Source organism: Mycetomoellerius zeteki, unplaced genomic scaffold (assembly GCF_001594055.1).
Source record: "Mycetomoellerius zeteki isolate Tzet28-1 unplaced genomic scaffold, Tzet1.0 scaffold69, whole genome shotgun sequence".
NCBI classification, from domain to species: Eukaryota; Metazoa; Arthropoda; class Insecta; order Hymenoptera; family Formicidae; genus Mycetomoellerius; species Mycetomoellerius zeteki.
Genome location: NW_017257708.1, coordinates 1,169,259 through 1,183,791, shown reverse-complemented (window position 1 = coordinate 1,183,791; position 14,533 = coordinate 1,169,259). Strand labels below are relative to the sequence as shown.

The 14,533-nt window shown below is 37.8% G+C and overlaps 1 protein-coding gene across 1 annotated transcript in view; it reads left to right on the top strand.

Annotated features, from left to right (window-relative positions):
• The first annotated feature begins 807 nt into the window (after positions 1–807).
• Positions 808–14,533, top strand: part of Ten-m (teneurin transmembrane protein Ten-m) — a 570,328-nt gene continuing 556,602 nt past the window's right edge. Inside the window, exon 1 of the mRNA XM_018457893.1 lies at positions 808–836. The gene's annotated coding sequence lies outside the window, so the exon portion shown is untranslated. The remainder of the gene's footprint in view (positions 837–14,533) is intronic.

The window sequence follows — 14,533 nt, the reverse complement described above, 5'->3', positions numbered from 1 at the left end:
CATGTATGCACTGACCCGGTCGTCGAGGGCTTACATCGCGACACACACCATCAAGGTCGCCCGCGATCAATGAACGTGGCGCTCACCGCCACGTGACCGGACGACAGCGCGGACGAAAAACAGGAGGCCGCGCGATACCGTCAATCTCGCGAACGTGCCGCGGCTTGTATCCCGACGAACATTCGGGAAATTCCGTTTCAGACCGTTTAGATGAAAATCACTTGCGAAAATTCTGAATTGTCGTAACCGCCGATAGTCTTCGTTATTTTTCAGACGAGCGAATTCTCGAGGAGTCTCGTTTCTTGGCGTTCCTGAGAGAGATTCTCTTACATTTATACTTTGAAATTGAAAACCTCTTTGAAGAAGCAGTTGAAACCTTTCATGACAGACAGTTTCCTCTTCCTCTTGGCACGTGACAACGGCGTGTTCGATCAGGAGGTTAAAACGAAAGTCTCATAGTCTTCCCGGAGATTCTCCGAGCAACCGATCTTCTCCCTCGATCTCAAATTTACAGACACTGATTGTGCGATACGAAAAAAAAAAAAAAAAAACGTTAATATCTCGTCGACTTCACTCGCTCTTTGCTGTACGGACCCTTTGATATATTTTCCGACTGTTAAAGAGTTTGTACGAGGGAAGAGGAAGACGGGAAGGGAGAACGGCTGTGACGTGCAGTGCAATCTGTGTAAAGTAGACTCCGGGGACCGCGAGAAGGCAGTTAGAACGTGACATGACGAAAGAGTTATAGAGGCCGAAGAGTACGGACAAAAAAAGCGGTGGAAGACAGACTTTGGTTAGACTTCCGAAGTGGAAATTGCTGCGTCAACGTGAGACTGGTGAGTTTTTATCTACAATGTCTATCTAACTCTCTGTTTGAGCATTACCCATGTTACGTAAGAGATATTTTATAGAGCAAACTACAAAAAAGAATCACTTGATGTTTGACCAGAAAAAAAAATGGTAAAAATCTCCATGAAGTATAACACGGCTCCATTGTTTATGATCATCTTCAAATGAGCAACAAGTGTGACTGGCATTGTGTCAAACAATCTATTTGTGATATCGGACTATAAATGGCTCTTCGTTGAATATGTCGCGTATTTTTATAAAGAGAAAGAGAATATAAGTTTCCAATATTTACCACACTATTAATTTATACAGCCATCGTCTACAACGAAACACTTGTCGGAACAATCGTTATCAAAAGTATACTTCACATTTTGTGTATCTCTTTTCTTACAAGATGTTTTTCAATTTTTTTATACATATTCATAAAATAATAATGTAGATATAATAAAATTGACAGAAGGTTTTAGGTAAAGATTAAAAATAGTTATTTATTAATATACAATGCATGGAACGTCTCGAATAAATCTTCAACCAAATAATTACAAAAAAAGATAAATTAAGAGTTTGAAAACAAATTGAATACATGAAAAGAAAATATAGATAATATATCTAACAAAGATAATATATTCTTTTACGAAAAATGGCAATTTAACTTGATTATCTAATTTAACAAGCAATCAGTCACACTTGCGAAAATAGCTAGTTAGATGACAGCTGATAATAGCTGGTTAAACGTACAGCAAACGTTTAGCGAATATTTAGCGCTCTGAAACTGTTACTTCGAACGCGCGCTTTAAAATAGTACACGGTAGAATAAAGAAGAGCAAAGAGAAATGAGGAGAAACGCAAGAAGAGCGGAATGTGACAAAAAGGACCTGCCTTACGAGCATGAGTGACGTTAAGCTGACGTGAGTGAAAGAACTGGCCAAGTCGTGGGTGGTCTGTAAACGGGAGAAAGATAGAGAAAACAGTCGACACAGCAAAAGTACGACAAAAGAATGGAGAACGTAGCAAAGTGTCGCGACTGGATAATCGAAAAACAAGAGAAAGAAAATTTGTTACCTGACAAGACAGAGCTTGCAATCTCGTTCAATTAATATGCACGATGATACGATTCGACGATTAAAGATTCAGAGAGTACGTTTACAGAAAATACATTATCTTGTCGAATCATGAATTTATTGATTTTTTATTCAACCGCGAACTCGATTGATTTATACATGCGCTGATAAAGTCATCAACTACAAAGTTTGTATGCAGCTTTTATAACTCTTGCGTGCAGTTTATACAACTCTTTAACAACGTATAAATATTTTATTAAAAATGTAACATCGCATTCATCTCAATCATGTCATAAATTAATGCAGCTTAAAGGAGGATATTGTGTTAAATAAAAATTTATAAATTGATTGATTTATATTATTTGTTATCATCTTGTAATATAAGAAATAAATGGTAAATATTGAAAAAAATACATGCGCGCGCGCGCGCGCATATGAATTTCTCCGTATTGCTGATATGAATTTTATCTATTAATATTTAAAGGAAAAATTTTTGTTATTACTAACAAAAAATTTACATCCTGCAAAATTCCACTTCTGAGGAGCATATGTTGGTTAATCGTATTACCGTTTGATATGAATAAAAAAAAAACAAAATAATTTGCAACAAAATTAATTAGATCTTTTGCGGCACGAGCAATTAATTTACTTGCGGTGCACAAACTTTTTCTCCGCGTCGCACAGCGTATATGTGTGTTCGCGCCAGAAAACTCGCCACAGTCGCACGCGACGTTAGTTTTTTGCGTAAACTTAGTTAAGTAAGTAACCAGAAAAAGAGAGGTGCACATAAATGAATGTTACGCAGGAACAAAAACTCGACCGGTCCTCTCTATTGAATTCTGTAAAACAGTACGTCACGCAACGGCTTATTAGGGAACCGTACATCACGCAAATAAATTTCAACGGATACAAAAAAAGAGTTCGATCGTCACGATGATTACATGTCGCGAACGAAGTCGGGAGGGTGCGCGTAATTCAGCGCACCGAAAGTTAGTCGTCATTAATTTTCTCGTTTCGCTTAATTAACGCCGTGTTGCGAAGCTTTCATTGAAGACTCGATATACGAGATTGGTACGCGTTATTTCAATCAGCACCAGTGTATAAACTTGCGATTTTACCGATGATATATCGGTAATGTTTTGTTAACTCAGTTATTAATTACTTATTGAACAACTTATTGAAATAAATGTAAAAGAATAAATAAATGGGAAAGCGCGTGTAGTATTAGAGTTATTACTCTAAGAAAGCTCGAGCTTAAAAATAAAAACTATTATACGTATCACGCGAGTAGCTTTCCGTGCGGTTCCTTATCATTAATTGGAATGAAGCTTAAAAGTCTGGTTTCTTTTATTTCACAACTAAAATACTAGAATACTTAGAAGTTTTGTTTTAATTTTTTTAATTGGTTGGCAGAAAATAGCGTCAATATCATTCTTGGTGCATTGTTACCTTTGTACCTTTTGCAATAACGTAATGTCTATTGAAATGTCGTTGCACCTGATATGTTGTTTCGAGATGAAGAGGATCGGACTGATTGTCAGAATTAATTAATTGGGTTTGCAGTGCACATTTATATCCCGTGCAAAAATACAATTTAAATGGAAATTCCGTGACCCCGATTGAATTTTCAGTATAACGTAACGTTTGTTATCGAAACTATGCTTCACACCAATGCGTAGTTTGTTCGTGGTACCATTTCTATTCGGTGCAATGTAGATGTTTTGAGAGAGAAATATGAGTTTAATTGTTTTCCTTTAGATTTTTTATAAACACGTGTCTGCGCATACGCAGACGAGAAAAACACGATGGAGAGAAACGGATAATACAGTCCGAAACGTTGAATGGCAGTCGGTAAACCTCATCCAGTAGGAAAGGGCTTATTCTCGATTGGACAAATTGCCGCCAATCATAAATAATTGACAGACAATCGCGAGGGATTTAGATTTACCAGCTCGGCACGTCCATAACTTCGATACTGATTTGTACCAACTCTAAACCTTAATTTGGAGTGCGTTCGTCCATATTTGTGTAACCGCACGCGAGCAATACACGGGGGAAACCAATGCCGGTACGCTCTATATTCCATGCATGTCATTCTCATCAGCAATAGATTTAGTTGTAAAACGTTTCACGCGTACGGACACGCATTAATATATTTTGTAATATTATTAATGTGTTCATTTTCAGCAGATTTGTTTGAAACACTTCATCGAAAGAGCGTCAAATATTATGAAATATTATGATACTTCTTTAACAATTGAGGTATATTCAAAACTTTTAATAACCTAAACACTAATAATTATCAAAATAAAAATTCTAGCAGATATAATTGTGTATAATTGTGTATGTATATCTATAATCAATTTATTGACAAGTAATAGCACTCTTTTTTCTCCCTGGAGTATAAAATTTGAATACTATCTAATTAATACCAACTAATTACATTTATTAGATAATGTTGAAAATATTAAATGACGTAAGAAAAAAAGTAAGATAATATGCCGATTCTGAAAGAATTGGCCTTTTATGTCGAGAAAATAAAGATGTAATTATTTAGCTAGCTAACGAATTTCTTTGCGAAACCTACTGAGGTGCAGCTTGCGTGCAGTTCGGGAATTTGTACGGACCGCGCGTGATTCGAGGAACAGACGTCGCTGGCGTATATCGAGATGGCAAATACCAAGGGGTAGATGTACTAGCTTGTAGAGGTAGCATGCCTCCCACGATCAGATACCAAAGATTACAAACGAAATACCACTGAATTATTTTTATTTTTAGAATACCGTCGTAAAAACGATGTTCAAGTAAACGTAAATCGTTATAATTTTTTAAACAAATAGATAACAATCTACGAATCGTACACTATTAGATAGTAAAGCATGGTAAACCAATCCCTTGAGTTAAATAACATTTTGTTATTTTTAACTTTTAATGTGCATAAAAATGTAACTCAAACTATTTCTGCAGTAAGTTTCGAAATAAACAACATTCATATTAATGTGTGCATTTAGTAAATAATAAAGTGAGTCAAATTTAATACATATATATTTTTAATTGACTGTTTAATTCCGTTGTTTTAGTTAAATTAACAATATATTGAGTAAAAATAGTTGACACATAAAAATGATTTAAAATTAATTCAAATTGGATAATTTGATATGAATTTAACAGTGTACGGGATATTTCTAAGTTTACACAAAAATTTTTTTCTACATGTATATATATATATATATATGTGTATATACACACTAGGAATAAATAAAACTGAATGAAAAATGATATGAAAAGAATGTGATGTAAGATTAAAACATCGATTATAAAAGAGATAAGACACTAAACGTGGAAGAAAGAGGTAAATGCACGAGATGGACATGAAAAGTATGCAAGAGATTCGATAGAGAAGGGAGATATAGATGAACAGTACAATGCGAGGAAAGAGAAGTAAAGCTGTTCTAAAATGAGGTCGACATAATTGCACCTGCAGTCGTACTGGAAGTAGAGGCGAACGCTAGAGCAAGGGATGTCACGACGGAGTGAGGACAAGCTTCGTATAAGAGAGTTGGCCGACATCCATTGTCTCACGCGGAGACTCGGCCCGGCACTGATTAAATACTTGACACATCCTCCGCCGCTCCGAACCAGCATAACTTTGTTCGAATTGTAATTACGGGCAGGATCGGTCTTCGCTTACGAATGAGTTCCAGGCGATCCCGGGGCCCCTCCGCAAACTTCGGTTCGTTCCTTTCAGATCGGTCGCGGTCTGCCACCCCCGTGGCAACAAGCTCTCTGACTTTCTATGCAAGCTCCCATCTCGATTCTAAACTTTTTGAAATGTTTCCGAGAATTGTGCGCATGGTCTCCTGAATAACAGTTTGTTCTCTGCTCCCCACGTAAACTCTAAATTATTGATTTGTATTATACAATCGTTCTGGAGGTAATTAACAAGAACGAAGCTATACCGCTTCTTTGGTAAACTGTAATAGTATAATAATAATATTTTGGTAAACTGTAAATAATCGATACGAAATAATTATCAGTGAGTTTTGAGAGCCAATATAATACTTTATTGCATTCGAGAAATAAAATTGCTGCAATTTAAAAAGTGTATAATTATTGAAAATTTTATAATTAATTTCAATTTTTTTATTGGTCAATTCAATTTGACTAATAGTCTGATGAATAGATATTAATCTACTGATCATGTTAAAACTAACTTAATGAAATAAATGATTAATAATGTTATTTTGGATTGAAATCAGTAGGCCGTATAGGGAATACATCAAATTATGTAAGCTCATACCCTGCACTTTATACGTACATAATATGGTCTTGTGTTTTAGAAGCGAGAGTACGTTGTAGTTTATCGCGGGTACCGGTTTCTAGCCCCCGAGATGTGGGGATTATGTAATTTAAAATGAGTTAATTGAAGTGCAATAAGTCGTTAAAACTCTCGAGCAAATTAATTAATATGAAAGGGAGAGAGAGGGAGGAAGAGAGAGAGAGAGAGAGAGCTGGTTAGAATGGAGTAGCGAGCGGTTGGCCTGCCTTATCCTCGCCGCCCTCCTTGGTTTCATTCTTGCGACGCTATTACCCACCAACGTCGGCCATGTCCATGGCACGTTCTCTCAATGCTGAGAACAGGGAGTCCGCTTGCAAAAGTAGTGGTAACGATGAGGTTGGAGGTAGAGAGGACGGCGCAGGTCGATGAGGAAAGCACGGTTAATGAAATAATGTACGCTCGAGGTAGCCCTCGGGTATACGCGGCGCGCGGATTTAACTTTTGCGCGAAAATACTCGCGCACTAGGAAAGAAAGAGAGAGAGAGAGAGAGAGAAAGTGAGAAAGATAGAGACGAGATCCCTGCGTTCTCTCAACTTCGAGCTAAGTCGCGGCTTTATTGCCGAGGGAGGGCCGATCGTTGAAATCAAAGGCCCTCGCAAATCGTAGCGTGCTTAATTAAGAATTCTGCGTGCTGAGGAAGCGTAATATCGTCGACTTGAATGGATGGCAGACACGCCGAAGAAGCATTTTCGCGTGGAATTTTTGGTGTTTCGACGGTTCCACGAATTATGCGTTACGTGCTTTTGTCAGCATTCGATTAATTATGCGTCTACCATTTGTACTTGTTAATTACGAATACTAAATTTACGTGCACCACAAAACAATTTTGGGATTGTCTCGATTTAACACATAATTTGCATTTGCATTTACAAAATGTGATACAAAAGAATAAAAAAATGAATGTGCAAGAACCAATAAATTAACGAATACATATATTTCACAAATCACTTATCCATAAATCCAAGTCCAACTGCAGATACACGAGCCTTCACTGTGTATGCGATATCCTATTGAAAAACAAATTCATTTCAGTTGAAAAAGGGTAGGCGTGCAGAAAAGCGAAAAAACTGACTATCGTCCGGAGAAGTCTCAATATCTAGGCAAGAGAAGGCAGATCCCTGGGGAAATAAGCGGGAAAAATAAATTATATCGATATCTCTCGCACAATCCACCTATCTGTGTTTATGAAATAGTTATGAAGTTTTATTGCTCGCGGTGAGAAACGTGTTCGTTAATGCTGACATTACAAACGTCCGTTTGACACGTTTTCAGTTTAATTACTTCGACCGCCACTAACGGACGAACTTTCCGCAGACGATATTTCCACTCCGTTTAATGGGTCATTTGGTCTGTCAATTCCCTCATTCTCCCATGCCAAAATTTTTCGTTATTCACATTTGTACGATAATGTGGCCATTAATTTTCCACAAAGATAAATGTCTTTTATTCTTTAGTTATATAATAAATAAGCACACAGACATTTTTTTGCACATTAAAACATCCATTCTGTCGTTACATAGAAATACTTCGTATATGGCGTATTGGAAAAGATATCTTTCCGTCTCATCCTTGCATTATTTTTGTATAATTTAAAATAAATCAAAGTTCATAAATGAATGCAAAATAATATCATAAACATTATGCGTCTTATTATCGGAACTTATACGATAGAACACCATCTTAATACCAGGTAAGAGAATATATATAAATTTTCACGCCACCGGAATAAACCATACTAAATTTCACAGGTTAAACTAGTTACCACCCCTCGATGTCTCGCGTTACGCAATTTCGTTCACTTGGAAACGACCTTGGTTCATTTCCTTCATTCCGCTTGCTTTTCATCCTTTCTACATGCGTTTTTAGACGTGTGTGAGTTCGCGCGCGTTTGTGTACGTATGCGTGTGTGCGTTCGCGCGCTCCCGTCACTGAAAACATTTAGCGCTGCAAACCGGTTTTAAAGGGTCTAACGAACTGCGAAGCCAGGCTAATTGAGACCGTTGCAAACGCGCCTGTATCTCCGTCGGAACCAGTTTACTGTACGACGACAGGTGTAACACGAGGATGTTTCGTCGCTTTAAGAGCGCTAATTCCTTTAAGCCGGAGGTTGAGGAAATATTATGCGAGAGAAAGGGAAGTCAAAAAGGAGAAAGAGTGAGAAAAAATAATTTATTGATCTATCGGTGCTTCCAAGGTTTTTTCTTTTAATACAACGTCACAGATTAATAACTTATAACATTTTTTTTTTTTAATGCTCTATAATAAATCGTTCCTTTTTCGCACTCTCTTAACTGTGAAAAATTGGACATGAAATCTTTCATGAGGTAAGAATTCAGCAGGTCAATAATTTATAAATTATTACCGCACACCTAACACTCTTTTAATATAGCCATCGAAAATTTTCAAAACATTTCTCGCGGTTGCGAAACGTAGCGTAATATTATTTTCTAGAAGAGTTCCCTCTCTCGATACGAAGCGATACGAACGTTGGAGTAACGAAATTGGATAACGTCCATTCTCGTGCGCAACACACCAAAATCGGCAAAATTGTATTCCGGACTTTGTTACGTGCGAGCACCTTCAATTAGGAGTTCAAAGCGAACGAAACGACAGTTTTCCGACGCGATGTAACAGTACAGGGTCCGCGTAAGTGCAACGATAATTCACGTGCGCCGAAAATTATCGAGCGCTATAATTTTAACAAAAATTAAATAAAAATGAAATAAATAAAATATTTTTCTATACAAGACTGATGAATAATAATTAATAGAAGAAATGTTTATGTACTAATAGAAAATATACTTTTTTAAATATCGCCAATCTACATAATTTTGTGTGGCACAAAATTAAACTATCATATGAATTACATCAATGGAGAAATCTATGACTAAGGACATTTAGCCATTTACATATCTATATATGTCTTTTTATATGTTCAGTCGAATTATTATTTGCACATTAAACGTCTTCTCTTATAATCAATTTGAGATAAACCCGTTCGTTATACTCTCAGCTACTTCGCATGCATATACCGATCAGCTTATTACGTTATCAGCGCGTTGCAGTCTCCGATATCGGAACAGATAACAAACGCGCTATTGGTAATCGTTCAAGAATAAACCTATTAATGGACTCCCAGGAGCGCGCGGATCTTCGTTCCGGTCAAACGCGACCCGGCGCGATGCGCGCGATGCAACGTAATCTTCTCCTGTCGCGCCCGATGGTATAATACCGTGTAACGAGGATGCAATGCCCCCTGAAATCCCTGCCACGCAGGACGACTATGCGGAGAGACTGTTGGATCCATCGGGATGACGAAACGTATCTATGCGTGGCGCAGCCGTGTACGTGTGTATTTATGTGAGTTCGCGCGCGGGATGCGTACGTCGTGTGCGTATGTGTGTATGTACACGTGTGTATGTGTAGAAACGACGACAGGCACAGCAGCCGTGTGACGCGGAGACCGCTCGGTCAGGCGCAAACCGATGGGGACTATAGCTGAATTAGCATGGCTATCTGGATAATATATTGGACTGTATCGTTGGACACGACCAGCCAGAGCCACGTGATATACTGACACCCTCGCCCCTCCTCCCGTCCCTTGGTTTTATTGGCAGTACGTACCCCCTGCGCTGGTACCAGCCCTTGACGCCCGGTTTATCCACTTTCGCCGTTAATCCGCATCGGTGCTAGCGCAGGAGAATGGTAAAAAATATATTCCCTCTCCATTACCCTTTTGTCGCACCCTCGCGCCTCCCACTCCCATTTCTCTCTCCCGTTTCTCATTTAGCACCGACTAGCTCACGTACCGCGGTTGATTAACTTCTCCCGTGCTTGGATCTTAATTAATTTCATCTACGCATCAACCTTGATCGCCCACACTTTCTTAATTTCGAAAAATACCTCATGTAAAATACACATTTGCAAAAGTAAATCGACGATAAACTAACGATCATCTCCTTTTCTTCGTAAAAGTACACGGAGAGAATTTTCTTTTAAAATTTATCCTGAAAATATGGTAGTTGTGGTACAATACAATATTTTAAAGATTTTTACCGTGCACTTCAATAAAATTGATCAAACTTATTTTATACCTTATTGTAGTTTTATTAATGAATGCAAGAGATTTACATTAAAAAAAAAAAATTCTTCGAAATACAATGTTGTCCCACGACTGTCATATTTTCAGGGTAAATTCTAAGAAAATTTCTCTCCGTGTATATGTATTATAATTTTCACATTTACAAAATATACGTTTAAAAATAACAAGAGCGATTTATCAGTAATATATATCAGTAGTAAGATTAGTATTGTGAGATGGAGAGTGGAACAGGTGATTAATTATTAATCATGCATCAAGCACAGTTGGTAATCCATATATCGAGCACACGCGGGGGTCCATGACTTGCCCGCGTCTTCAACAACGAACTCTCGTTCGGAAATCTTCTGGGTTGATGGTAGTTTATGACGGCCGACATCACCCTGTTGAAGGACGCGTATTGTGGCTAATCGTATTCTGCCTCGTAACCACCCATAATGGATTTCGAAGCCGTCTCGGTTAAATTAATAAATACTCCCGATCTTATGCACGTCAATGTGATTTATGACATTTTATCGAAGGGAAGAGTCGTGGAGTCCCGCGGGATAGCTCGGCAAGATATTTGATTGGCTTGTTTGAACAAGACGTCGTGCTTGATCGAGAAACCGTGCAGGTGAGTTGGCAGATTAATAATACGATAGATGGAAATTTAATTGAATGACGAAACCGCCGAGAACGTCGTTCGATTTTCGTATGTCGATACGTTGGAAACTAGTTAGCATTCGTCACTCATTAAAATCCTACTGGTTTCATGGTAGATAGTGAAAGTGATGCAATGATGATGATGAAAAAAAAAAGAAGAACCTATTGATTTTGATGCATTCTATTTGGTTATGAAGATACAACAGCGCGTGCGAGAGATAAGATCTTTATAAGATAAAGATTTAATATAACGATATATGTATATATGTGTCGTTTGATACATTTATAGTAGTGAATCATTATTGATTCATTCGAATATGCGTGTGCGTATGTGCGCGCGTGAAATAAAATTATATATTAAAAATATTTACTCTATAAAGTAATAACATAATAGAATTTTAGTGAATGGACCGAGATGGGAACCGTGTTTACAGATAAATTGACTCGTGATTGCAATTACATTCGATGGAATACTATCGACACGTTTTTCGTTATTGCATTAAACTGACGTTTACATTTCTGGTGTGCTGAAACGGTTAACTATCGAGAACGGGCGTTATCTCAAACCGCGCGATGTGGAATGCATTAATTAAACTCGTATTTTTAATCTCGGGTTAGCGAGCTATCTATTGAAGTGAGCTCAGTGAGGATTTTTGTAGGAGAGTAAAATTTCTATCGCGGAAAATTGCGAGTATATATTACCACGTAGCCGCGTTTGTAACTGTGTGTGAAAATTGCGATAGAATCCTGAAGAAAAAGTCTGACTTTTGAATGTTCGTGTCGCGCATACGTCAATAGAAAATATGATAGTAAACTGTTTCAACGAGCTGCTGGTTCACTATCTAAAAATAAAGTTCATGCGGCAGCGTGAAATTGACGCCGTGAAACTTTATCGGTGTTCCCCAATCGCCCATATTCTCGTAACTGAGTGAAGCTCAATCTACGATGAAAAAGTATCGTAACGACGAATGAATAAGAGTGAAGGATGAGTCGGATTAAGGTTAAAAGCGCGTTCGCAAACGGTAATTGGACGTAAGAGTAACTATTTCTCCCTCCTATAGCGACAAAAAGAATTAGCGGAGTAAGTTAAAGTCGCTGAAAAGAGTTTTTGAACGAGTTTCTAATGTAAAATCCGATTTACTCTTTAGCACGATTTACCCATCAACGCGCGATAAATTACCGTTATATTAATAAAGTTATATTATTCTAATCAAATTAGTAATAACCAAATTAGCAACGCGATAACAGTTTGTACGTTTCGAGAGATGTAATCTGCGTTAGATTAACTATAATATACTATATACAATAATAATATAATATCACTGTGCGCAATAATAATAATAGAGGTATAAAATTTCTGCAGTGTTCGGGCGACGCAATTTGCCATTGAACTGATAAACGTAACGTGACGAACGATATTCGCGCATTTCGCATTTAAAGCGCTAGGTTAAGACAATTAACACGGTCCTTTAAATTTATTACAGATCCTTTTATTACGATCGCGGAAATAAGCCGCGCGCGATACGCAAAATTAGTTGTATCGCGTTGCCTTGATCTCTCGCCTCTCACGGTGGCGTATCGATCGTGGTTAGTAATTAACGAGCGGCGCGCGCGAGAAAAATCGAAAGCGATCAAGCCTCGCTGCGCGTTGCTAACTAATTACCCGCCGAGGATCGTGATTGCGTCGCTTTGTCAATCTCCGTGAGCTAGCCTCGCCCGCTCGATTTGCATTCCGACATTCGCTCTGCAGAAACCGCAGTGTCTATTTTTAACTCGCGTGTACCAACCAAATCGGGCTGTTTTACTGTCCGACCGCCTTTATCAAGATATTTAGTTACACAATCAGTATTTATATTCCAGATTCCTCCGCAACGTGTTTTGTCGTATAAATATTTATATTAATGAACTAGGAATGAAAATACGTATTTCAAATGCTAAAGAGTAGAAGGGAAGTTAGACATAAATTGTTTGACATGCACGACTTTTCTTATATTGAATTCTTTCACATCGTGTAGATTTAATCGTCAAGACCGATTTATTTCGTAGATTTACGTGAAATCGAAACATTTCAGTCTTACTGGGATAACGTTACTTTTCTCATACAGCAAAGAAGTTTTACGATTCAAAGTTCCTCCGTTGTTCGTTAAAATCAAACGAATTCGAACCGGCGAAGCGATTGGAGACGGAAAAGCCACTTTTGAGAAACGCAGTCATATTATTTTATCCGTAGACTCACATGGCTCAAGAGTGTTAAAACTTTACGAGCTATTCGATAGGCGGGGAAAATTCTCCCCTTTTCTACGAGATTTTCTTCCATTCCGTCGATCGACCTAAAATTCTCGCGCTCACAAAAAGCATATTATGGATATTTTCAATCTAGCTTTGATCTTATCGCATCTTGCATTGATTAATTTTTAATCATCAAAGTAACACATACAACGAAAGAAACGCATCACATTTAAGTTGTGAATGTATAACGAGCTGTAATATAAGAAAATAAATCAATAATATATTTTTTAATATTAAAGTGAAAATCTGTGTTGAATATATTTTTTAACTGAAACACTTCCCTCGTTAAAAAGTAAGATCGCGTGCATCGCACGTGGCTGGGCATAATAACTTAGAATCCTGTCGTTCAATTATATATCCGCATTGCTGCACTGTAGAAAGAGCATGTAAAATTACACAGAGCAAGTGAAAAATTGGTATATATTCCTATTATATACATATATTCCTATTATAAATCGTCTTATTTTTACGTTTGCGTTTATAGAATTTTTTGCAATGTACTCGTATACTTTTTCTATCGCATTATTATATACTGCAATATTTTGCATCTCACATTGTTATATATTTGATAATCCATATTACTTCATTTTCTTTCCATTACACTTCTTATTAGCGTATTAAGTATTTTACTATGTGCTTCTATCTGTCACTCGACGCGAATCTATTTCAAGATCTCGATTAAGATTTAATGTTCCTCATTCATGAATTATTATCTGCGTAAATAAATAGTATCAATAAAAATCATCGAAGAGGCAGAATTTTACCAAAATAATATGAACATGTAAATCTTAATAACGACTTTTACGCAGTATAATCCGTGAACAAACACAACTTTCGAAATTTTCTCTAGGCTCGTGTATATTTACGCTCGTTCTACAGTTAGAGTGTTTAGATTTTAGCTAGGCTTTGACGACGAGCTACCAAGTTCAAGTGCTCACACGCCGGCGAATCCACGTACATGCATCTTGAGGCTACGCGATCGAGGAACGATCAATCCCGTCGATAGGAGGAACTCGGGAGAAACTCATTGAGAAGCACTTCGACGATATCACGCCGGCGAAGAACAAGCGCGGTGTGCAGCCCGGTTCTTCCATTTATCGAGCGAACACGAAGCTGAAGTTCGAAGCCGTCGCGACGGAAGGAACGAACGCGGGCGACACGGCGCAAGAAAGCGTTGACAACGAAAGCCAATATGGTGGTTAATGAGAGGGTCGCGTCAACTTTCAGCGTTCCGTAACGACCACGAGAGGGAA